The sequence below is a fragment of the Lagopus muta genome, chromosome 6 (assembly GCF_023343835.1).
Source record: "Lagopus muta isolate bLagMut1 chromosome 6, bLagMut1 primary, whole genome shotgun sequence".
In the NCBI taxonomy this organism is placed as follows: Eukaryota; Metazoa; Chordata; class Aves; order Galliformes; family Phasianidae; genus Lagopus; species Lagopus muta.
The window spans coordinates 52,380,122-52,403,991 of NC_064438.1; the positions used below are offsets into that span (position 1 = coordinate 52,380,122).

Sequence of the window (23,870 nt, forward strand, 5' to 3'; positions counted from 1 at the left end):
GGCAGAGGGTGAGGGTAATCTCAGAGCTGGAGTTTGTGACAGGAGGAAATGGGAGTGGGAGCTGAGCAAGGGAAAATGTAGGAATGGATGGGAAGAGATAGGTCATGAGGAATGGTTTGGAAGGGGATGGGAATTGCTACTTATTAAGAGAAACACAATGAGGTTGCTAATCAAAAATGCAGAATTAAATGATGGGAAGGAAAAAAAAAGATGAGGAAAGGAAGAGATGTGGAGATCGACAGCTCAGGAGAAGGGGAAAAAAGTCAATGGGGTCTTTGTGCAAGCGCAGGCTTAGAAAGGTGACAATGTCTGCCCTCCAGGATGCGTGGCTGATTCTAAAAAAGAGCCCAAGCTTTGTCAGATTTCAAGCATTGCTCACACACTTCTAAATCTTTACCTGTGTTTTTCACCTGTGTCAGGTCTCATTCTTCCACGAGCAACTTAATCTTCCCATCTCAGCAACCTCATGGTCAGAGAGAAGAAATGTCAAAAGCAGTTAAGGCAACCAGCCCTGTATGTAGCCTTGAGAGAAAACACGAAGCAGCCATTTCCATCAATAACTCCCCACGGAGGTTCCCTTAAAGGTATCCTCGAAGGACTGTTTTAATTAACCATTTACCTGCTGCATGTTGCCTGAGGCTTCCAGTAGCTGACAGTGCAGTCACTTTAGCATCACTTGTCACCAGCAATATGAGCAGTCCAGGCAGGATACACTTACAGTCTTTGATTACCAGAAGTACAAGTTCCACTGGGATAAAAATCCATACTGGGGAACCATCAGAGCCACCTCTGACATATGAAGCACAAGGGGAGACCTCAGACACTGCTACTGTAACACAAATACACCCTTTCAATTTTCTTTCTTTTTTCTTTTTTCTTTTTCCTTTGTAACAGAATATTTTACTGACCCTGCAAAAAAGAAATCCTCTTAGCATGATCACTAGCCAAACAAAAAAGCAAAAAGCTCCCATTGCTATTGTGCTTGGAATATGGTAGTCAAGGTTAGCACATAATAGCTAAACAATATGCATTTGAAAGCCGTCAAGAGAATAACACTTTGTTCTAATGAAAAGGATTGAAATGTTTTCTGCTGTCTGCCTTGACACCTCGTGTTACAATACTCAGAATTACTTCAGTCAGGGAAGCTGTCACATCACTCATAAAGTGCCTATAGAGCACCAGCACCTCCACAGCAGTGCACCCACAAACAGGGGTCTGTTTTTATCTTCTATCCTTGCCAGAGCCAAATTTGCTTGGGGACTGCCAAGGAAAGTGGCATTCTGGTGCATAAGTTTTGTTTTTTTCTTTTATGATTGCTTCTTTGGCACCATGTAAGTGTGGGTCATAACAGCACCAGGCAGTTCAGCAGGAGCATCTCCCATGTGAGTGTTTGCTCGTGCACTGTCCTGCCATTTTAAGCCTGCTTGCGTGGATTTTGCCAATTATTTCAAGAAGGATGGACAATTCTGGTCCTGACTATATCATGTTGGCAAGCAATTCCAGCTACAGGCTGCGCCTGTGTTGCAATCACGGAGGTGTTTTTAAAAAGAGATAATGAAGGAACTTTCCTAAGTGGGGAAAGCCCAGCTTTGTAGTGAGGAGGAGGTGTGTGGTGAAACTGCATGAGATGCTGTTGGGTTTTAGAAATACTTAAGCGCAGAGTCAGGAAGCAATTACCCCTTCAGGTGTAAATCAGTTACATAAGGGCATTCTGGCTTATAGAAACAGCTCCAAGCAAAACCCTGCTGGTTTGGAGGGCAGTTAGCGAGATCTTTAATTAAAGCAGTGCAGAAGTCATTGCTTCTGCCCTCCTTCCACATCAGTGAAGACAGCCATGGCCATTCTCATTGGATTACTGCAAAGCTCTCTAAACCAACATGAAAAAGAAAAAAGAAGACAATGACAAAAAAATGTATTTAGTCACTTCTTATGGGGAGAGATTCAGTTTCAACTTGGCTGGTGTTTCATTCACACACGTGAGCTGCTGTCCAGCACTTAGCATTGCTAGGGAACCTAGCAATCCTACTTATCACTGAGGCAAGGCAGCACAGGGTACACAGAAGCACTGAACCAGATATTTAGAGACCTGAGAGGTCAAAGACAGATACTGAACCCAGACACCCGCAGAGTTAGGTCGCAGCAGGTTGACATTACAGTTTTGGCCTACAGGACCTAATTTTACCTCTGTTGTGCTCTGGGTACCAAAATACTTGTCTGGAAAAAGCCTCAGCCTAAGCACTGACTTTCCCAGAACAAAGCATCCCTCCTATTTTCATTTCCAACTGAGAACCATCTACCCTCTCTCCCTATCTAGCCCGAAACTAATCAGCCCCACATGTCTCTGCTATGCAGTAGTATTTATCCTCAACCTCAAGGCAAGGTTTTCACGCCTAAGCCAAGGGTAAGTCAACAGAAAAACCTTTGCATCTACCAGCAACAGGCAAGCTGACTGCTGGCTAGCAGGCCAAATCTCCAGGGAAACTCTGATAGCCAAAAAAGAGGCACAGTTACACAGCTGTTAAATGGTTCCTTACCCAGCTTCAGCACGACTCTTTCATGTGCTTCCATCTGACCACTAGATATTCCCTGCCCATCTGAATGCTATTTCCAGTACCTCCCTCTGTTGACTTTAGATGTTTTCCCAGCAAACAATCCAGCACTGATATCCCAGAGAGTTGACAGGGAGGTCTGTCAGGCAGCAATTACTGAACTTCCTTCTTCGAAATGGAGCTGCCTTCACAACCATGGGGAAAAATCCAGCCTGTGCTCCATTTTGAGTGGCTCCTAGAGAAGCAGAGAGTTAAGAGCAAAGTTCTCTTTACTCATCAGAAGACAAAACTTTACACTTCAACTCAGTGAAAGAATAAAGTACTTTCATTTCTCTTTTCCATTGCAGAGGATGGAATTGGAGCTAATAATAATAATTGAGAAAAAAAAAAGTGTTTGTGGTGAATGTTCTTTCTTTCTTCAATTTAGCTGAAATAAGGCAGCTAATTAAGGGATAATATCCATGGCGTACATCAGACAATGAAAGTTTTTTGCAGGTAATTAAGAATAGTCTTTCTGATAACTACACAGTGTATTGCAAGCTTATATTCCAACGCAATGAATATAATACCTATTTTTAACTATATAAAATATGATAATGAAGGAAGGGGCAATCTTAAAAATATTGTACAAAGTACAAACCTCCTCTTCACCAGAAGAATGTCCAGTAAAAGATGCCAGCATATTCCCATTTCTTAACTTGAACATGTTTCTGAGATCCAGAATTCTGGAACACTGAGGAAATTCATAGAGTCATAGAATCATCATAGAATCATAGAATGGCCTGGGTTGAAAAGGACCACAATGACCATCTAGTTTCAACCCCCCCTCCTGAGTGCAGGGTCACCAACCAGCAGACCAGGCTGCCCAGAGCCACATCCAGCCTGGCCTTGAATGCCTCCAGGAATGGGGCATCCACAGCCTCCTTGGGCAACCTGTTCCAGTGCTTCACCAACCTCTGTGTGAAAAAAATTCCTCCTAAAATTCAGAATAGGATAGGAAAGGACAGGGTAGGAAGAATGGATTAGTTGGAAGGGACCTTCGAAGATCATCTTGTCCAAGTCCTGACCACCTCATTGCTAATCAAAAGTTAAAGCATATGATTGAAAGCACTGAGCAAATGTCTCTTGAACACTGAGAGGCAGTGGGCACCAACATCCTCGTTCGGAAGCCTGTTCCAGTGTTGGACCATCCCTGCAGTAAAGAATTTTTTCCTTATGTCCAGGCTGAACCTGTATTCCCATGTGTCCTATCATCAATTACCAAAAAGAGGAGCCCTGCATCTCCTCTCCATTCTCCCTCCTCAGGAAGTTTTAGAGAGAGAAAGTTGTATTTTGAGATATTTTGCTATCAAAGACAGCCATTAAATTAGCTATTAAATACAGTAACAATAACAAATACAGGAAATTGGGGGGGAGGAGGAGGGGGAAAGGGGGAGAGGTGGGAGGGAGGAATAATAGATGTTAGATATAGGAATAATAGATGAATAATAGATGAGGAAAATATTGACAGGAAAAAGATTTTTTTATGCTGTCACTTCTTCTCAAGTGTCAGAGTTCACAGGCAAAAGCTCAAGTTTGCTGATGTTGGCATTTTCCTGACCACACACCATCTCAGAGGACATTGCTCACCAGGTAAGAGGCTCTAGGTTCAGTTCCTACCTCCACTCTTCTGTGGACTACTTACATCACCTCAGGCAAATCATCAAGCATCTTCCGGCCTTCATTTGATCTCAGGAGTCAGGGTAATATTTATTTTCTCCTGTCCTTGCCTTGTTTGGTTAGCTTGAACGCTCTTTGAAGAAAGATCTGCCTTTTCTTCATTTAAATAGCACCTCCCAAGAGGGCAATAGCTTCATCTTGTTTGTACGTACAAATAATGAATGCCATTCACCTGAATGTGCTTGCAGTCACCTTCAGTTCTTTGCTGATGTGATCTTGTGCTATGGAAGTAACTTCATCCTTTGAGAAACTGTGCACCACAATCCCCTAACCCAATCTTTTCCCTGTTTCGATAAAGCAGTTTTGACAAATGGGATCTTACTAGCAAAACCAGCAGCAGCAAAATGAAAAATAATGAGGCTAGGTAGCAGCAAGAAGCACAGGCACTACAGTCTGAATGAAAGCATGGTGCTGCACGCCAAGGGCAATGCCTGTCGGATATTACCCTTAAGCTGCCAGCGCTGCTGAACACCTGTTAAGTAAGACTTATGGCTGGTCTGCAGGGACAGCACAGACACTGCTCCTGCTCATTAAATATGCAGGGCAGCAAATGCAAAAGTGGGAGACTACTACATCACACCTTCTGACAGACCAAATAAAACCAGCTGAAAGCCATGATAACATCGCTATTGCCTCTGGATCAAGCAGCTGGGAGAGTGGTGCTGCCCTTGCCAAGGCAGCCAACAGCCATAACCAACACAGGTTTCAAAGGGGTCACAACTTGGTGTCTGAACTTTCAATTCCACTTCCTTCTTTTAAAGGAAAGGTTTGTTAAAGTTGGCTTATTTTGCTAACAGTAAATGGAAGTGAAGGGGGCAGTGAGGAATATCTCATCAGTGCTTCAAAATCATGGCAGAATAAGAGAAAAATTCATGAGCCGTCTTTCATCAGCCCTTCCTTTAAAAAGTACCATCTTTTTGGAGAGAAAATGGCATCGTTTGGGCTGAAGGAAAAACAAAGACAAAACCTGCTCCTTCAGCGTAGTGAACTTTCAAGGGTGGAGTTGTGTGGAGAGATGCATGTAGCAAAGTCAAGGGCAGCAGCACCCTGGGATGGTCCTTCCCATGAACCATGAGCTTTCCTGAACATCCCAAGACTTCCTCACATCTATCTTCACAGCCCACACTGGCCTATCTCCCAGACCAGTCCCTGAGCAGGCTGAGGAGCAACAAACATCAAATCCTGTTGAGGGATTCACAGGCATCCCACTGGGAGACATGTCTAGGAAAGGCCAAACACAGCCTCTGGGCAGAAGCTTGCTTAACCATGGCTGATCAAAGAGGATTTTTACATCTCAAGTGATGGCCAGATTACGCAGTGTACCATTTTCAGGTAACAGATTGAAGGAAGAAGAGACATAAAGCACATGTGAGCCCTCAGTGTGCAGCGGAGCCTCCCATATCCAGGCTGAGGTCCTGCTTAAAACCTGAGCCAAGTTTTATTCCAAATTGAGCTGAAGATCTAATTCTAAATTTCTAAGTTCAAAAACTTTGCCTCCCATCCAGCTGCAGGAAAAATACAAAAATATAGGGGCAGTGCCATTTGAGCATTTCCCAAAGGAGAAGTTGCATCCAGACCATCAGACTTAACAACGGTCAAAGGGACAAGGAAAAATCATTTTAACTTTCAAGAGTAAGAGATTACCCATCAGGTACAAAGTCCAATCTGCCCTCCCTTTAGTGTTAAATGAGTGCATGTCAACAGAGCTGCTTTTGTGTTGGGTTTTGTTTCAGCTGGTGTAGCTTAGTTCACCAGCCCCGGAAACTTGTCCTTTCCACCCCACCCCCTTCTCATTCTCAGAGGCAGCATCAGAGATTTTTAACATGCATCTTCTGAACGCTGTCCATCAAACTTATCCCATTCCTTTTCTTCATTCGGTTCAGCCATGCTTTCCTGTGGATACGCACACGCCAACACTAAGAAGCTAGAGAAGGGCTCAAAAGAAGAGCACGGAGGCAAAGGGACCCCAAAAAGTCTTGTTGCTGCTGTTATTTCATTATTCAAATGTTCACACTGTCAGGAAACTGGACAGGTAATGCCTTTTCTAAACAGAGTCCTTAATTTGGAAAAAATACTAAAAGCTCAGCATTTCACACCTCTACTGAGATGCGCCTCTGGCCACCCTTTTATTTTTCATTCTGTCTTTTCTGAAATATTACATTCAAGAGAATACATTGCCTTCAAATCATGTACACATGCATGTTTATTAAGTCATTACCATAGCCTTAAGTCCATAAAATCACTGTGGAGTGCAATACCACATGTGCATCCAACAATTAGATGAATAAATTAACCCTGAAAAATCTCAGCTTGGGGTGAAAGAGAACAAGCTGTACTGTGAAAGTTGGAATGAGACTCCCGAAATCATTCTGTATTTAAAAGACTTCTACCTGGCTGAAGCTCTGGGGAAAGAAAAGAAAAAAAAAAGAAAAAAAAAAAGGAGCTAATCATACTGATGATTACCAATAGCTTGAAATCTCTGAAGTAAAAAGAGGAAAAAAAATAGTAGAAAACAAGGAGCTGGCAGAGCACACCATTCCAAAGTGCATTACTCTGTCAGTGTTATTTTCTATGCTGCAGTGTTCTTTCAATTATATTTCCTCCTCTCTTCCTCCCTGGAAAGAAAATTGGCAGAAAAAGTTGCCTGCAGGATCAGAGAGGGGTATTTTTATCAACCTACAACTAGATTAAAATGCTTTATCTGAAATGCAGCAGAGGACTGGCCTAAATTAAATCCCATCTCCCTTTGCTTCTCAGCTGTGAAGGAGTATCACACAAAGGGGCATTCGCTTAATTTGTATTATTTTTTAATTTCTGTTGGTTTTAGTTTGCACTTGCATGTGTTACCCATGCAAAAATGAACAAGGGAAGGATCAGAGGGCCAGCTACATAGTGAACATCCAGGGATGCTGAGATGGTATGCTGCTGGATTCAGCACAGGCGTGGGTCAAGCCCAAAACTCCGAGGGGCACCTTGCAGCAAGTGCACTGTTAACCTGGACATTGGTTTTCCATGCTTGCTGTAGTGCCCTCTTTACCTCCACAGAGAGCACTCACATGGCAAAGCATTTGCAGAACCTGAGCTTGCATGAATTTTTAATGGTATTAATAATCACTGTTTGCAGTTTTGCACTGTTGCATGACTACCAGAGAGTGTTTAGTAACTAGGTCACCAGAAATGTCCTTTGTCACCATGCCCATCACCTTACCCAGATAATCACCAGGTGCTAATTGTACCCACATACATGTGCTCCCTTAATTACACTCATTACCCTCTTCCACCTGCACAGCCCTAATCCCCAGGAGGGTGATGTTGCAACACAGATACAGTTGGATAAAAATAGGGAAGAGGTAAGTAAACAAAGACAGGAAACAGAGATTGAAAAAGGAGGACCTGAGTAGGTGTCTCTGCTACCTAACTTGTTACTCCAGGTGGTCAGGCACTGCAACAGGCTCCCCAGGGCAGCAGTCATGGCACCAATCTTGCCAAAGTTCAAGAAGCATCTGGACAAAGCTCTCAGACGTAGAGCCTGATTTTTGGGTGGTCCTGTGCGGAGCCAGGAGTTGGAATTGATGATCCTTATGGGTCTCTTCCAACTTGGGATATTCTCTGATTTTGTGAGCCAACCCCTGGGGCTTTTCCAGGAAGGGCTGAAAACATTTGAGTCTCCTCCTTTTCACCTCTCTGAAGGGACTCCACCACTGAAGATGGAATAAAGGATCTGCAGGAGTCCTGTCCAGGATACCTGTGGATAGCTGTTCCAGTTTCTTTACTACTGGCTTCTCTGGCTCCATCCCATGTCAGAGCACACAGGAGCAAATAGCTATTAATTTGGCTCAGCAGCAATTGCTGTGCACAGTGGCTCGGGCAGAGAATTTTCATTTCATTTTCATACATCATTTACAGCTTGCTGCAGCCATTCCAGAAAGTCAGCACCAATCTCCATAAGTTAACATGGAACAAACAGGAAAGGAGATAGAATTCTGCTGTTGTTACTTAAAAGTCTTGTCATGTCTGGGCACATTTGGTGCTTCCACTGATTTCATTTTCAATATATTTCTCTGATATAACGAAGTCATTTTCTCAAGAATATACGGGAGAGGCCTGGATGGCATTAATGTAGAGGGAAAAAAAGAAGAAAACAAACACATCCAATTTGCTTTTAACAAACCTATTTTCTGTATTGCCCTTTGCTTGTTGCTGGGTACTTTTCCCTTGCATTTTATGTTAATCTGATGTGCTGGATTCCAGTTTTCAACACTTCTATAATAAAATCCTTGCATGTCCTCAAGGAACAAGTGGAATTTCTCTAGATTTATAAGTGTGACAGAGATGAGGACAGGGCCAGATCTTGTCATCTTGTCTCCAAGCTCTTCCTGCTTATTCCTCAGTTGAGACTGTTAAAAAAAAAAAAGAAAAGAAAAAATACAGGTTAAGTGTGCTCTATAAATAACCAGCAGTCCTTCTGCACCCAAGTTTAGATAATCATATCTGTGTCCTTTAATCATTTATCCTCTCTGCTTCAGTTGCACAGTCTGTGAAGAGAAGTACAATAATAACTCCTTTGCAGCTTCCAATGGCTATAAGGCGGATTAATTAGTTAATGTTTGCACAGTACAGGGGCCAGGCCCTCTGCTGATTTATGCTTGATGCGTGTCAGCTGGGGTGGATTAAGATGTGAGCCAACACAGAATTGAGCCTCTTGTGAAGAACACACCAGGGTCCAATGCTACTAATTTGCCATTTGTGTAATTTTTGCTGTCTTGATGATGGCTTCACAGAGCTGGCAGGGCTTCACACCTCTCAGTGAGCTCTGTGCCTCAGCAGCTGGATGTGGGGGCACAGCGGTGCTCTTTGGGGAATATCTGAGGCTGTGGAAGTGAAGTCACAATAAGGAAATCCCCAGAACAAGGAGAGGTGGCACACAGCTCTGACACCACGAGGAAGGGAATGTATAGACTTTGCTTTAAAACAAACTCAGGCAGTGAAGATCCTTATTTTAGTAGGAAGTGTTTCCTGTGATCTCCTATGTCTCCGATTTGTACAGATGCAAACACTCAGGTACTTTAGTGATATTGGCAAATGGTGCATATCCCTAGGGTAAAGCAAAGCACGTAAATTTGACCACAGTTTGGGATTTTCCATAAGAAAAGGCTTCTAGACAGTGACTGCATTTCACTGCATCAGAACATATGGCACTATTACTTGATCCACTTACCAAGGACAACACTAATGACTTTCCCTTAACCCAGCAGCACACACTGCTGAATGGTTAAAAGGATCTTCCAGTAAACAAAATGCTCAAAAGCCAGAGTGTGTACTGTTATCCTTCTCCCCTTTGCCCTTTGAATCCAAGCCAGGAACATCTCATGTATCATTTGAAAGGACTGCTATAGTGAGAGCACAGTGACGGTTGTACTGATACCAGCTGCAGCACTGAGCACTGGTGTGCGGAGCAGCTCTGCTGCTGAGCTTGATTTAGTGCCTGCCCATTCCAGGAGCCATGAGAGAAGGCAAGAATACAGTACTATTTCCCCCATGCAAACTCAATCCCATTTTCCAGGAGGCTCAGCACAGAGTTTTCCTACAACATCCCAAGAATGATATTTGGGTGAGCTTTTTCATGGAACGTGAACGTTAATCTCTCTGAAGGAACAGGGATCCTAGACACTTTAGCCATCTGTGTTAGATGCCCAAAACCAAATAGCATAAGTAGCACTTGTGAAATAATTGTAACTTACAGTGCACAATAATTCTGCTGATCAACAACGATAAAAACGTCCAGTCCAAAAATTCTGACAGATGCTAAACTTCAGAAGGTATAAAGAAAAGACATGCCAAAGTAAAGAGGGAAACAGAAGGAAAAAAGCTCTGCATTTAAAACCACCACAGCCCACACAGCAGTTTTTGTCAGGATCAGCTCTCAGGATATCTGCTTACAGGAGAATCCTGCAAGGCTCTTTGCCTTGCTGAAGTTAATAGCTAACTAAATTTGATGGAATTAAATTCTTCTCTCCCTGCATGCATAGTGGAATACCACACCTGTTTAGTCCCTTGTACTTGGTCCTACTGCCCTATGCTACATGAAGTACGACCACATTCCCAGATACAGTTTTCTCTTTTTGTTGCATCAGTCATGGGTCGATAAAAACCGTTTCAATGGGTAGAATTGCTGATTGCAGGAATGGTGAAATAGATCTGCCATCAATGTTAATATTCTTTGATAAGTAGCTGTCTAGAAATCGCTTCAAAGTAAAGGAAAGACATTGATGTAATTTCCATTGAGAACAGTGATAGACAGACACATGAGCAGGTAAATAGAGCCCTAAGTTAGCAGGATGGCACATACATATTTATGTATAAATGCATGCTGATGCAAAAGGGCGCTTTCAACCGATACAAAGAGATGTGAAATATTTTGGTGAGTCACTCTATTAACCAGGCTCAGGATCATTAAATGAGTCAGGAATTGGTAAGCTGCAAGGAGACAACAAGCTGCTGGTGACTCTCTCATGGGGAAAAATCAAGGGACTATTTCCTGAGATTGCAAGGACAAAGAAAAGGACAAAACAGCTCTGACACACAGTCAGAATAAAGGTGGCAGCCCAGGAAAAGTAGCCTGAAATGCTGGAGAAAACATGAAGAATTCCAGTTCTGGCTTTGAAATAATCAGTCATAGACTGGCATAGAATGAAGGTGAAGAAGACTGTAAAGATTTAATTTAGAATGTATTAATGAAAAAACATGAAGTCTGAGTAGTGAAGAAACAGGGAGAAACTTAAAAGTATTTGTTAAAGTAAATGTGTCCATGAGTTAAAAAAAAAAAAAAAGTATTAACTTTTGATGAGCTTTAACTGAAGATGCTCTAAAGCCAAACTAACGTAGGGGCAACAGTCAAAGATTTCTAGGGACAAAAACTCCAATACCAAATCCTAGGGAAGAAGGAAGCTTGGAAAACATCCAAAGGAGATTATTGCATGAGAGACAAAATAGGAACACTGCTTCTTTATATTCCTCTTTATATTAAACTTGTAGTAAACTGATGTCTTTCAAATCAACCACAAGAAAATCGATCATCAGAACGATGCGCATGTGACTGGTCTGGAAGCGTCAAAGTGAGAGCGCACCAGCATGACCTGTGCATTTAAAAATAGGATCATTCATCCCAGCCTCACGGTGGTGCTTAGGGGCCAAACTATGATCTCATTCTTGTTGGCTCGGAACAAACAGTGCAGAGAAAGTTTGCCTGAGGAACTCAGAACCTTAGCAAAAAAGACAAAAGGTTGAGGAATGAAACAATCCAGAGAAAATGGAGTGTTCTCCCCACATGCACCAGTACAGATCTGTATCTTTTACCATCTAGCTACCAAGAGCAGGGCAGAAGACTCTAGTCGTTCAAATTCACACCCATTGCTTGAGCACATCTGGCAGTGGCAAAGTGCCTGTTACCTTTGCTTTGGAGGGGGGGACATAAATCAAAACAGAGACCTCGTGGGAAGCTTCAGGATTTAAAAAAAAAACTGTAGCGTGTATTTTTTGTAACCGTGAGGAGGCTGGATGCAGCATATGTGAAAGATTAAAAGAACATCAGGCAGCTGTTGGAGGTTTGCATGTTGCGAACTCAGCTTTGGCAGCATCTTCTGTGAACAGAGAGGTAGACAGAACTGGATGAAGTTTGGTAGCAGGGCCCAGTGGTCTTGTCACAGAATTTCTGCCCCCTAAGAACACAGTTGCACAGCTATACCATATGCGAGATCATTACCTCGGACATATTTATGAGCCAGTCACACCTCCTTAATTGGTTGACCTTAATTACCTTTATTTCTTAGACAACACTGGCAGAGGTGTATGCTCCCGTGGCATTTCACCACGACCTGCTGCTTACCAGAGCATAGAGAAAGCACGGAAAAGCTCCCATCTGAAGAGATGTCTGGAAATTAAGCAAAATGGCAAGTACGTAGCATGCAGAGCTGAATGCTGCCCTGGCCTGTACAAGTATTCAAAGAAAGGAAAAGCAAATATAAATTGCTATTAATCTTCCTGTGTTATCTCTGACTGTGACGTGGGAAGCATTTTGGAGACATCATCTGTTCTTCCTGTGGACAGCTCTTCCTTATTTACTGTCTTTATGTCATCCTGCCCACCAGTAGAGATACCTTCATTTATCCCTTCTCTAGCTTGACAACTTTTATTCTCACTGGTTTTTCCTCAAAAAAGAGCTCTTCCACATTCCATTCCTGCTGCCCATCTCTGATCATTTTCCATTTATGCTGTGTCTTTTAAGAGATGAGGTGTACCAGAAATGCCCGTAGCACTGAAGAGTTACAAAGTCACATAAAAAACGCTCTATATTTTGTTGTCTGTTCCTCTCCAGGCCTTTTAACATCTGATTTGCTTCTTTATCAACATCACAGATGATGTACCACGTCATTAAGGAACTAAATTTGAGATAAATAAATACAGTTTCACACAGATACAGAAGCTACTATTTGCAGCATGACCCAGACAGTCTTAGATGTAATTGCCAACAAATTAATCCACCAAAGTGCGCTGAACCACCAAGGCTATTTAAGGTTTCATTTTGGTAAACAGCAAGCACATTACAGGAGAAGTGATCAAAGAAAATAACCTTTGACTGAGCGATCACAAGTTGATTTGGTTTAATTTAAATGGAACAGTAAACAAAAAGAGGTCTGTAATTAAAGTTCTACATTTCAAATGGGCAAAAATTTGAGAAATTAAGGGAAATAATTAGTGAACTCCACTGGACTAAAGAACAGCAAGTCTTGAATGTGGGAAAAGCCTGAGATTTCAGCCAAAAGCATAGAAACTACCTCCAGCACAACTCCCAAGGCGAGAAAAACCAAAGCCTGTAATAATTACTCTAAATTTAATAGAGTAAGCTACCTCAACAAAGGATAATAGCAATCAAACAAGAGCCAGCAAAGAATGGAAAAAAAGACAGCTCAGCAAAGGGAACAGTACTTTAGAGGTCAAGAGGCTCTAGACAAAGATGATAAATGCCAGAAATTGAACAGAATGAGGTCTTGCAAGGGATACAAATTCAAACAGAAATGTGCAGTTAAGACCTATGAATAAAATAAACAATAGGGAAAGATGTGGGGCAGGCAAGCAAGAGCTTAAAGACACAAAGATTCCTGCCCCAAAATTAAATGGACATCTTACAATGATTTTTCAGCAAAGATACCAGTGACAAGGAATGGCAAGATGGCTAATGATAACAAAAGGATGGGAAGGACCACATCTGGGAGACGAAGCTAAGCACGGATAGCTTACAGCTTCCAGTAGTGTCTCTGGATTGTTGGGATTGCAGCTACTGTGAGCCAGCAAAACGAATCAGAGTTGGCAGGTAGGAAGGTCCAGAGAAAAGGAAATGGAATGGGAGATGAGAAGAATTAGGTGAGCTAAGAAAGGAGTTTAAGGTGAACTTGATCTGGCATACTGCTGAATTGTTCCCAGACACCTATCCCAATTCCAGAGGCAGTAAAGCCCCAGTGGCACAATGGGCACTGTCACCTCCCTAAGCTGCGCTTAGCTCCCCTCCAAAAATCTCCCTTCAATTCATTCTTTCATAGGGGAAAATTGCACACTTGAAAAATTTTCCAAATAGTCTTGAGAAATAGCTAATGAGAGTGTACTCCTGTATAAATATTGGCTATAGGTTAGTTTCCAGAAAGGCCTGGAATAAATGGGATGACCTTTTAGTTTGGGAGAGCTTAAAATGTGAATCTTCCCATAGGGAAAATGCAAGAGAAAAGCCTCTGGGCAATTTCTCATTGCCGAAGTTCTATGCAAATATCTTTCTAAATTAGAGCAAAATTAAGTAAATTTTGTTCTATAGGGGGAGGGCTCATCAGGTGGAGCTCTAGTCTACCAGAGCTACTAAGTGAGACAGTAAGTCACTTATTTAGCTATCAGCTGGGAAACACATCACTCTCATTTGGCAGGGCATGCACTGCTTAAAAATATGAATCAAGTATCCATCGGAGAGGAAAATAGTGATACTTTTACAATAGTCTGTTATTTCAAGGGTGGTTAATAAATGAGAAGATAAAACAGCCATCAATGCCAGTAGGTGCCTTTTCTTTTTTTTTCCTCTGGAGAGTCCCATTAAGCATCACACAGCCCTTTCATCCCATTGAAATCATAATAAAATTTCCCCCTGGCCCCAGCTGTGCTGTGTAGACTTCCAAGTTGCACCCCTGTCTTCAAAGAGCCTCCTTTTGTCACCTTATGACCTTCACATGCAACATCTGTCCTACCAAATGTCCCAGTCACGGAGGCCAAGTGCTGCACAGCACCTTCTCTGGAAGATGTGCTGAAATCAGCAGCAGCTGAAAGCCCAAAGTCCTTTGAAATTTCTGTTCTCTGATACATTGCAGAGCATCAGCCATAGGGATGCCATATTTCTGTCCCAGGTTTTCCGGAAGCGTCTGACACGCTGTGCCTACGTTTCACAGATGGTCTGTGGATGGAAACACGTGGCATTTATTGTGCACATACAGACAATCTGTCCAGTGTACAGACCAAGGCCCATGGCTTCTGGAAGTGCTGGGCATACCTTGTGCTCTACAGCTTATACAAGCACATGCAGGGAATGCGTCTGAAATTTTTACTCTGTTTGAACAGACAGAGCCTCTGAAATCCCAGAGAGAGGTAACAAATTTCTTAACTTCAAATTCTTTAGTGGAAGAGTGTGCTTGCCCACAGTGTACAATAGCCACACTCACTCCCATAGAAGACAACTGAGTCTGCAGTCACACACATCCCAAGGTCAGTATTCTTTGTGTAAATGGACATAAAGCTCTGACCATTTCCCCTTTGATCATGTTCTGCAGCCAAACCTTCTCACAGAGGTGTTGTAAAGAGCACATCAGGGACAAGTGAGTGGTACGTGGTCAGGGTGTGCTCTCCCCTCACCTATCAGCCTCACACAAACTATCAAAGTTCAGAATAAGGCACAGCTTCTCTCAGGTCACTCTAAGTAAGCGCTATCCAAACTTCTGAAAGGGTGGCACACGTCTTAAAAAAAATAAAATTAGTCTTTCTTACTATCTAGGTAATCACAAACTTATGAGTATCATGTCAAGCTGCAAGGCATTGCAAGGACCAATTGCAAAGGCAAAATGTTGCACTGAATCTGCTCCAGCATTAGGGATGTATACGTTCCCCGGTAGAAAGGAAGTTTATAGAGCTGCTCAGTATATTTGATACCCAGATATTTCAAGCAGCCCTGCCCTGAGGTTCCTCTGCGAACCATCCAATCACACACCACCTCAGCTGTAGGTTGGTGGGTGGAAAGGAAGAGTGATGATAGCATATGTCTTCTCCAAAGGTTACACCTGCCAGATGGAAAGGCCTCCTGAAGATGCAGTAGCAGCTAGAGGTTACTCAGCTGCTTGCCACCTCTCACTTTCCCTTCTCCACATAAAGGGCAGCTGAGCAATTACTGAAGGAAAGGAACGAGCCGCCTCCGCCTACACACGTGAGGATCGCGTCACAGGAGCATAAATCCCAAATCAATGGCATTAAAATGCAGCCTGAAAAACATCAGCTTTGACAAAGCTTTATTAGCAGTGTTTAATCACAGAAAGGTCCCTAGTTGCCAGCTGATCCTGGGATACCCACGTGCTGCCAACACTAGCTAAACTACACCACGGGGCATAGCAGGTAGAGCAAGACCTGATAGCAGAAGCACCCCATGGTCATGACACGTCCAGGAGCAGATAGCCACACACTCCTTCAGCAGACACCCCATAATTTTCAGGCACCCTGCCAATCACATGCCCTTTGGGGCAGCAAAGAGAAGGAAAGCAGCCCTGGATAGAGGATACTGAAGTGGGGAGTCCTGCTACAGAGCCTACATAAGTAGCAGCACAGCAGCAATTCTAAAGAAAGAAACCAATGGAGGAGACCAGGGCTGGGCTCACCCACTCATGCAGTCAGAAAATCACAGAATCACAGGACATATACTGTTGGAAAGGAACCCTCAAGGATCAAGCTAGACCCCTGGCTCCAAACAGCACCATCCAAAATCTAAACCCTATGTCTGAGAATGGTGTCCCAACACTCCCTGAGCTCCAGCAGCTCAGTACCATTGGCCCTTTTGGCTGCCAGGGCACACTGCTGACTCAGATGTAACTTGCTGTCAACCAGAACACCCAAATCGCATTTCACAGAGCTACTCTATCAAAAAAAAGAAGAGGAGAGGAGAGGAGAGGAGAGGAGAGGAGAGGAGAGGAGAGGAGAGGAGAGGAGAGGAGAGGAGAGGAGAGGAGAGGAGAGGAGAGGAGAGGAGAGGAGAGGAGAGGAGAGGAGAGGAGAGGAGAGGAGAGGAGAGGAGAGGAGAGGAGAGGAGAGGAGAGGAGAGGAGAGGAGAGGAGAGGAGAGGAGAGGAGAGGAGAGGAGAGGAGAGGAGAGGAGAGGAGAGGAGAGGAGAGGAGAGGAGAGGAGAGGAGAGGAGAGGAGAGGAGAGGAGAGGGTAAAACCTCTAATCATAAGAAAAAGAGGCTTCTACTTAACACAGAGCAAGCAAGGCATGGACCCACCCCCACCATCCCTGTCCTGAAGTGGAAGAAGGCATTGCGGTGGGACAGCCTGCTCACCAGCTGGGGGGATGAAGGGAGCCACAGAGGTGAGACCAGGAGAGGGGAAATGACTCAGGAGCTCGATGCATCAGGAATGGGAGGCATAAATGAGAATAGACGCCCAGATGCTCAGAGCTGGGCAGCCACAGGAGATATCCAGATTAGAACAGGCAAATAAATGTGTGTGGGAGTGGGCGTGAGATCAGAGAAGCAGGGTGAGGAGAGTTCAAGCTCTGAAAGTCCTTCATATTCTGCTGAGCTTGATGGTGAGGAAAGGAAGCCTTTGAAAGCAGTGAAGGGACAGGGTGATATAGTACCGTAGCCTGCATGAAGAGAATAGCACAACTTCAGCATAATGAAAATCTCAGTGCACTATTCTTCTCTTGCTTAGCCTCATTTAAATCATGAATAATGTCATGGCAAACTACAACAGGTCAAAGCCAGTGGGACGGAGAGAAGAATCACATCCCTTTTGTTTAGAGAGGGACCCATGGGGAAAAAATGCAATAGAAGGAGATTTACAATAGTCAAGAGGAAAGCAGTGATGGATGGTATAAGCACTGAACCAGCAGAGTCTGAAGGAGGATGCTGAAGAGACTGCAGGTGCTGGAAGGAGAAGGCAAAGTAGAATAAGGGGCAAACAAAATCCAGTGTAGTTCCAGTTAGATACAGCCTTGCCTCAGATCTCAAGGCTTCCTTTTCTAACTAGAGATGTGAAGCAAGAATGGTGATGCTAACACACCAGGGTTCACGCCAGTTTCTTAAGAGGATCTGATAAGGGAGGCCACTGCTTCTGCCACCTCCTCTTCTGAATGACTTGAATAGTACAGCTAAAAATACACATAGAACCACCCCTTACCACCCCTTATGCTGCCATGAAATGAGCTGTTCTGGCTCCCACGTGACCACAGAGCAGCCGTGGGTGGAAGAGAACAAACTGAGTTAGAGAGATGTGGGGACCCTATCTCTGGCTTTGAAATGTGGTCCCCACATGAGAAAGGAATTGCAAATTGAGAGCGCTTGCTCTGGATACAGCTTACTCCCAAGCCACTAGCTAGATGCCCTATTTTGCAGCCATGGTACTACCAGAGAGCTCCAAACACTCTGATACCTGTGTGTTAAACCAAACGTAGGCTGCAACTCAGTTCAACACGCAGAGAAATCTCTCCAGAGATGCTGTCATTTCAGATGGAGTTTGCAGGGCAAGAGGTTGCAGGAGATGCCTTTTAAGACAGAGAAAAATTGCTTCATTTATCACAAGGAAAGAAAAATGATTTAGGGAGTCCATAAAAAAATAGTTTGGGGGTCATAATTCTGTGTTTACATTCCGGTGATGTAAAAGCAGAATTTCTAATGAAGAATGAACAAGAAAAATACTTCGGGATTGCAAGTGACTCTCAGTACTTTAAACTAGCCCTGGTACTTAGGCTTGCTCTGCACCATTGAATGCATGCATATACATCCCGCTATCAACACATTATCGGAAGTGACAAATACAGCCTAGCCATGCTTCAAGAGAGGCAGGCTTCTGTTTCTCTCCCATTTGGAAAAAATGACATTGATAGCAAGCAAGAGATTAGCGTGTGTTGCTGGATAGGAAGAATAGCAGTGGTGGAAAATATCCTCTATTCCCAAATGATAGGGATGAGTATATCTAATTAAAAAATAATCTTTTATTGTCTGCCAACTCAATCTAAGTTTCAATATACAAACCAGCAATTACAGGAAGTAGATAATCAGTTATGCATTTAAAAGACTTTCTGCTGAATTACATGTCCTTTAATTAGATGTACATTTTTAAAACAAAAATTGGATTTCTTGGAAGCGAAGGAGAAGCAGTAGCCATACTAGGAAGTGACTTACTCTATACATGCACAACATAACCTATTCAGAACCAAAAAAAAATCACCTTACTTTGTATCATGTGCTCAAAATACTTCCCAGACCTAACTTTGAGTGCTCTAAGGCACCTTGTCTTATCCACATTATTCTTCCATGTTTCAAAGCTGAATCTTAGGTGCTGAAAACAAACGCTAAAAGCTTTGAAGCTGCTATGTTTGCAGCATATGCATCTATGTAATGACAGCACTGATGTGATACATGTTTTTCTTTTATATACATGCTTAATACGCAACAACTGCTGCAGTGATTATGGCTCAGTGATGTGTCTTTTTCACTGTATGTTGAGCATGCCAAACCTTTTGCAGATAGTAAGACACAGGGTAAAAATGTCAGGCTTAAATAATCTGGGACATAAACTGATTCAGGCATCCCTCTTACTCTAAGCAAGGCCAAGGAGCGGATGTCATTCCAGGAGCACACATTTCTGCCATCACCATTCCAGTGCTCACTAAGACCCACTCTTGTGTCCCTTGCAAGAGACACTGCAGGGTGTGCTGGTTGTTGGACACACTAGGAGCAATGTGAAAAAAGTGATGGGGGCTATCAATTTTTTCACATTTGTTGATGCTGTTAGGTATTTTTGTCTTTAAAGATGCATTGCTAAGCATTGCTAGATTCCCCACATCTCCTCTGTTTGCCTTACCACACAGTTCCCCTCCACAAAAACTTGTGCCCCTCTCCTTTAATTCAGACCATTTAACAGTGATGGGCATCACTGCAAACTCCTCTTCACAATTTTTTTTTCTACATGGCACTGGGTATCTATAAATATAGCAGTAATATCTACTGAACTAAACATCTGATTTAGTCTTTTCTTTTTAGAATTCTTGAGTGTTTTGTTATGTTTTAATGCAAAATAGCCCACAGAAGTGCAAGCACTATTGAAACGATCCGTAGGCATGCAGGGGTGAATCCCTCCAGTCCTACCTCAGATGAAGTATTCATGTATGCATTTCCATCAGCTCACCAGCATGTTCAGAAAATGTGTTTCCCTCCTGCAGTGTTCAGGACTGAACACATTTCTGCTCTCCAAGACAGGCTGCGAACTGCAGGAAGTGGGGCTCCTTTGATGGCCATTTTCCGGCAGCATGCTGGTGACAAAATCCTGGAGGAACACTACCCCAACTGCAGGCCTTCCTCCCACATCCACTGATGATGAAGGTGGAGGCAGAGCATAGACTCTGGGCCACAGGGTTATGCTAGCAATGTGCTAATGCTGACTGACAGCTCCAGAAAGTGAAGAGGAATCTGAGTGCTTCATCTCCAAGCTTTCCACCTTTGAACAATCACTCCAACTCAAATACGAGCAGATGGAGAAAGAGTCAAAATCATTTCTTTTGAATTGCATAGGAAGGGACTACCAATTTCCCTGGAAACATGGTGCTTATGAGCTGATTTATGTTTACCCCAGATTGGTAGAGAAAAAACTGTCATCGGCATCCCACTGCAGCTGTGTCTATCCCACTCGAGTGTGAGATACCAGATTGGCACCAGCCCACTTATCCTGGCTAATTGGATAAAATTATTGACTTCCTGTAATTCAGTGTTTTATTGGGATTTTGTTCTGCAGGGGAAGTTGGAATTGCCAGGCTGTAGCTGGTGGTGCTTTCATGCTTTGGGTCTCCTGGACGGCTGCTAGGAGGCAATGCTTGTCATTCTTTGCATGACATTTTTGTGAAGGTGCAGAGATTTTAAAAACCTGTCTAAAAAAAGCTTTCTTTTCAGTTTGCAGATGCATCTCATTTACATAGGTTCACTGTTTAATTGGAAGGACAACTAATACTTGGCCTTTTTTAAACCAACTCCTAATACACTGTGCATCATCACCCAGATGTATTTTAATATGCATAAATCTCATTCTCTCAAGTCAATATCTATCCTTTAGTGGATACTCCTCTCAGGAAATATTGATTATTGTATGATTCCTTTTGAAGTCAGTCTATTGCATTTCAAGAATAGCTGCGACAGGCATTTCATGGTGCCAAACAGAAAAGTTAAATCTTACCGGGTCAGTTTTCACTTCTAGAACTCTTAAAAAAAACTTGTTCTTAGGATTCATTAGGCTGAGTATCTATGGAAAAGAGTTTCCAAAAAAAGTGCCAGGGTGCCATAATGAAAATGGCTTCATTGGTCCTTCCTCATCCCTTTCCAAGACCCCTTTTTGCTTTAGAAGCACTGCCCTCTTCCTTGAAAAGTTTTCCCATTGTAGTCAGCCATTGTGCAAATCCTAAAACATGCTACTAGCTGGGCAGGTCACAGATGGAAGAAGAACATTCCAGTCTCACAAAGAATTTTTGGCAATGCAGTGTTCAGTAGTTTGCAAGCAGACTGAGGATCTGCTCAGAGCCAAGGGAAGCTACATGGACAGCGTTGGCAAATTTGGCCAGTGCTGATATATGCTGTCCTCCCAGTGAAGCCTATTAGTTCCAGCTCAGCATCACATTCATATCGCTTCAGTGAGAAGGAGCCTGGGCAGACCACACTCATCTCGGTCCTGATGATGTCTTGCAGACACTAACAGACCCTCAGTTATCCCCTCTGGATTAGGAACGGGACTCAACACTGCCTCTGAAATATCAAATGATATTTTTTGTGGGCAATCACGGTGCACTTCATCATCTTCACTAGCAGGAAGAAATAATTTCAAGGAACTCTTCTGCCAGTAACCATTTCAGCAAGGGACATTTAATTCTTTACCATGCAATTCTTCCCTCTGTTCCCCAGCTTCCTCATGACAAGAAGTTGGGTTCAATCCAAACAGATGCCTGAGCACACACCATCATGTCTCGCTGCTGGGGTCTCTCTGGCATTACCCAAAGCCACCAGCACAGCCAGGTAAATGGATCTGGAATAAATTTAAGGGCTGAAACTGGAAAAGAGGGAGAGAAACTACATTTTCAGCTTGCGTAAGGGCAATCTAATAAACACATAGTCCCTGAGCAATGACTAGTTAAAATGCAGTTTCCAAAGAGCACATTTCTTTAATACCACATAGATGAGTTAGTTGGTCATATTTCCTGCCCTCAGTCACACAAGGGGTCAAGCCAGAAGCTCATAATGGTCCCTGCTCACTGTGAAGATCCATGAGTATTTGTTCATTCGCAGTTTCACACTTTCTGAAAAATTTATTCCAGCCTCTATTTTATGTCTAGATAACGTAACTGATTGTGAGTAAAAAAGGCCTTTAATAACAAAGAAAATCAGTAAAGTAATTGATGCAAAAGGGTTTTTTTCTGAGTAACAAGATACACCTCCCACAAAGGAGACAATAGCCGGCCAGTTTTCCCCAGGGCTCCTCAGTTAATAAATACGTTTTCATTATGGTAACAATAACGGTATATGGCAAAGATGCATAAGAAATAGGACAAACAGCAAGAAGAAAATTCATTTTACCACGCGACTGATATTGCCTTTTAGGATTGAACTATTATATCCAGTCTGCACTAGGGATGTGCAATAGCGAGGCAGAAACTGATGTCTCCTGGAAGAAATCATGACCAACAAGAGCTACAGTGGGCTGCAGTGCTGGATTTCCTCACCACTCATAATCATAGCCTTACAACCAGCCAGACTGATGACTCTGTCACCTTTCAGTCAGCCTCAGCTTATCTCTCATCCTCATAAGGACAAAGCATTGATGACAAAGAATATTTCTCTGTCTCCCAGGAATGTCTCAGTCCAATCTGAAGCCTCCTTATCTGTGAAGCAATCCAGGATCACCAATATGAGTCGTGCTGCTTGTTTATGGTAACTTCGACTTCCTAACTCATACTGGGCCTCTCATGTAATCAGCCAAGAGGTGAAAAAGAATTGTTCCTTTTCTCTTGACACCAAATATAACTGAAGCTGGAATTATATATACTTGCACTGCTCACCTGGGCTCCTAAAAACTCAGTAACTCACAAATCTCAATTACAATCCTGACCTGTATTTCTCATGGTTACTGCCCCACTCAGTCCAACACTGGCCCACACAGAAGCAAGCACTGGTTTGTTAGAGCAAGACGGGAAATTTCTTTGTCAAGGTATAAGTTCACCTTCCTCCCACGTTGCACTGATCCACCAAATCTTCTGCTGCAATCACCTGGCATTTAGCTTTGGTTCAGTATAAAATGCAAAGTCTTTGGTACAGAAACTACACAGTCCCACCTGAGAAGGATTTTAATTCGTGAGCCTATAGATATCAGCCAAGAAAATCCCAGGAAATCAAGGGGAAATAATTTATTCCACATACATCTACCCTAGAGCTCTGTCACCATAATTCAAAGCACTGTTTTCAGAGATAGGCCACTGGCCGAATAGGTCTGTGGTGACAAAACAAGTCTTGCAGTTCTGAGGTTTCTTAAAGCACGCTCTTCATTTATGGTGGCTGCCAAACCATGAATAATTTACCACCTTTATGTCAGAGTGGTTGGATTTGTGCACCATAATTGCAGATGATGTCAGCTCAGGGATTTGTCCTGGGAGGCTAAAAGCCGCTGCAGAGCCTTTGTCTTCCTGTGGCTGTTTTTTCAGTTCCTAAAGCAACAAGTAATTCAGAAGTATAGATCTGAAAAAGACAACCTATAATTAATATCCCACACATAGTTAAAATGATGTTGAGAGATGGAGCACATTTGATTTACAGTCACTGAGGTATGATTTCAGCAGCAGGTCTGATCAGCTGCAGCAAGTAAAGTATTTCACTTGCTGAAACACAGTCAACTGGTTTGAATGACATGAAGCACAAGAATGGCAGGACTGCATATTACTAACACTGTCGCCGAGAAACTCCTAATCCAAGTAGATACCTTGTTTGGAGCTCTGCCTATGTTGTACAGGAACAGTGTGGTGCTGTGCCCAGTGCAAGAGCATTACAGACCCCCAAGTGCCATGTCTGCAGAGAACCTGTTATACAAATGCTGGCAGCCAGAACATGCATGAAGTGCTTTGTAATGTGCCCAGGATCAAAGGTACAAAGTCAATTTCTCAAATCCCTTTTCTGATGCCTTGTGGCATCAGTCTGTAGTGCTAATACCAGAGCTAAGGAGTGGAGGGAGGAGAAGAAGCAAGAGGAGGGCACATGGGTGCAGTTGTACTCAAGAAGGGGATAC

At 43.1% G+C, this 23,870-nt stretch overlaps 1 long non-coding RNA gene across 1 annotated transcript in view; it reads right to left on the reverse strand.

The window, feature by feature from the left end:
• Nucleotides 1-7,715: 7,715 nt before the first annotated feature.
• LOC125694785 (uncharacterized) overlaps nt 7,716-23,870 on the reverse strand; it is a 72,694-nt gene continuing 56,539 nt past the window's right edge. Inside the window, exon 3 of the long non-coding RNA XR_007377717.1 lies at nt 7,716-8,665. This is a non-coding gene — a long non-coding RNA (uncharacterized LOC125694785). The remainder of the gene's footprint in view (nt 8,666-23,870) is intronic.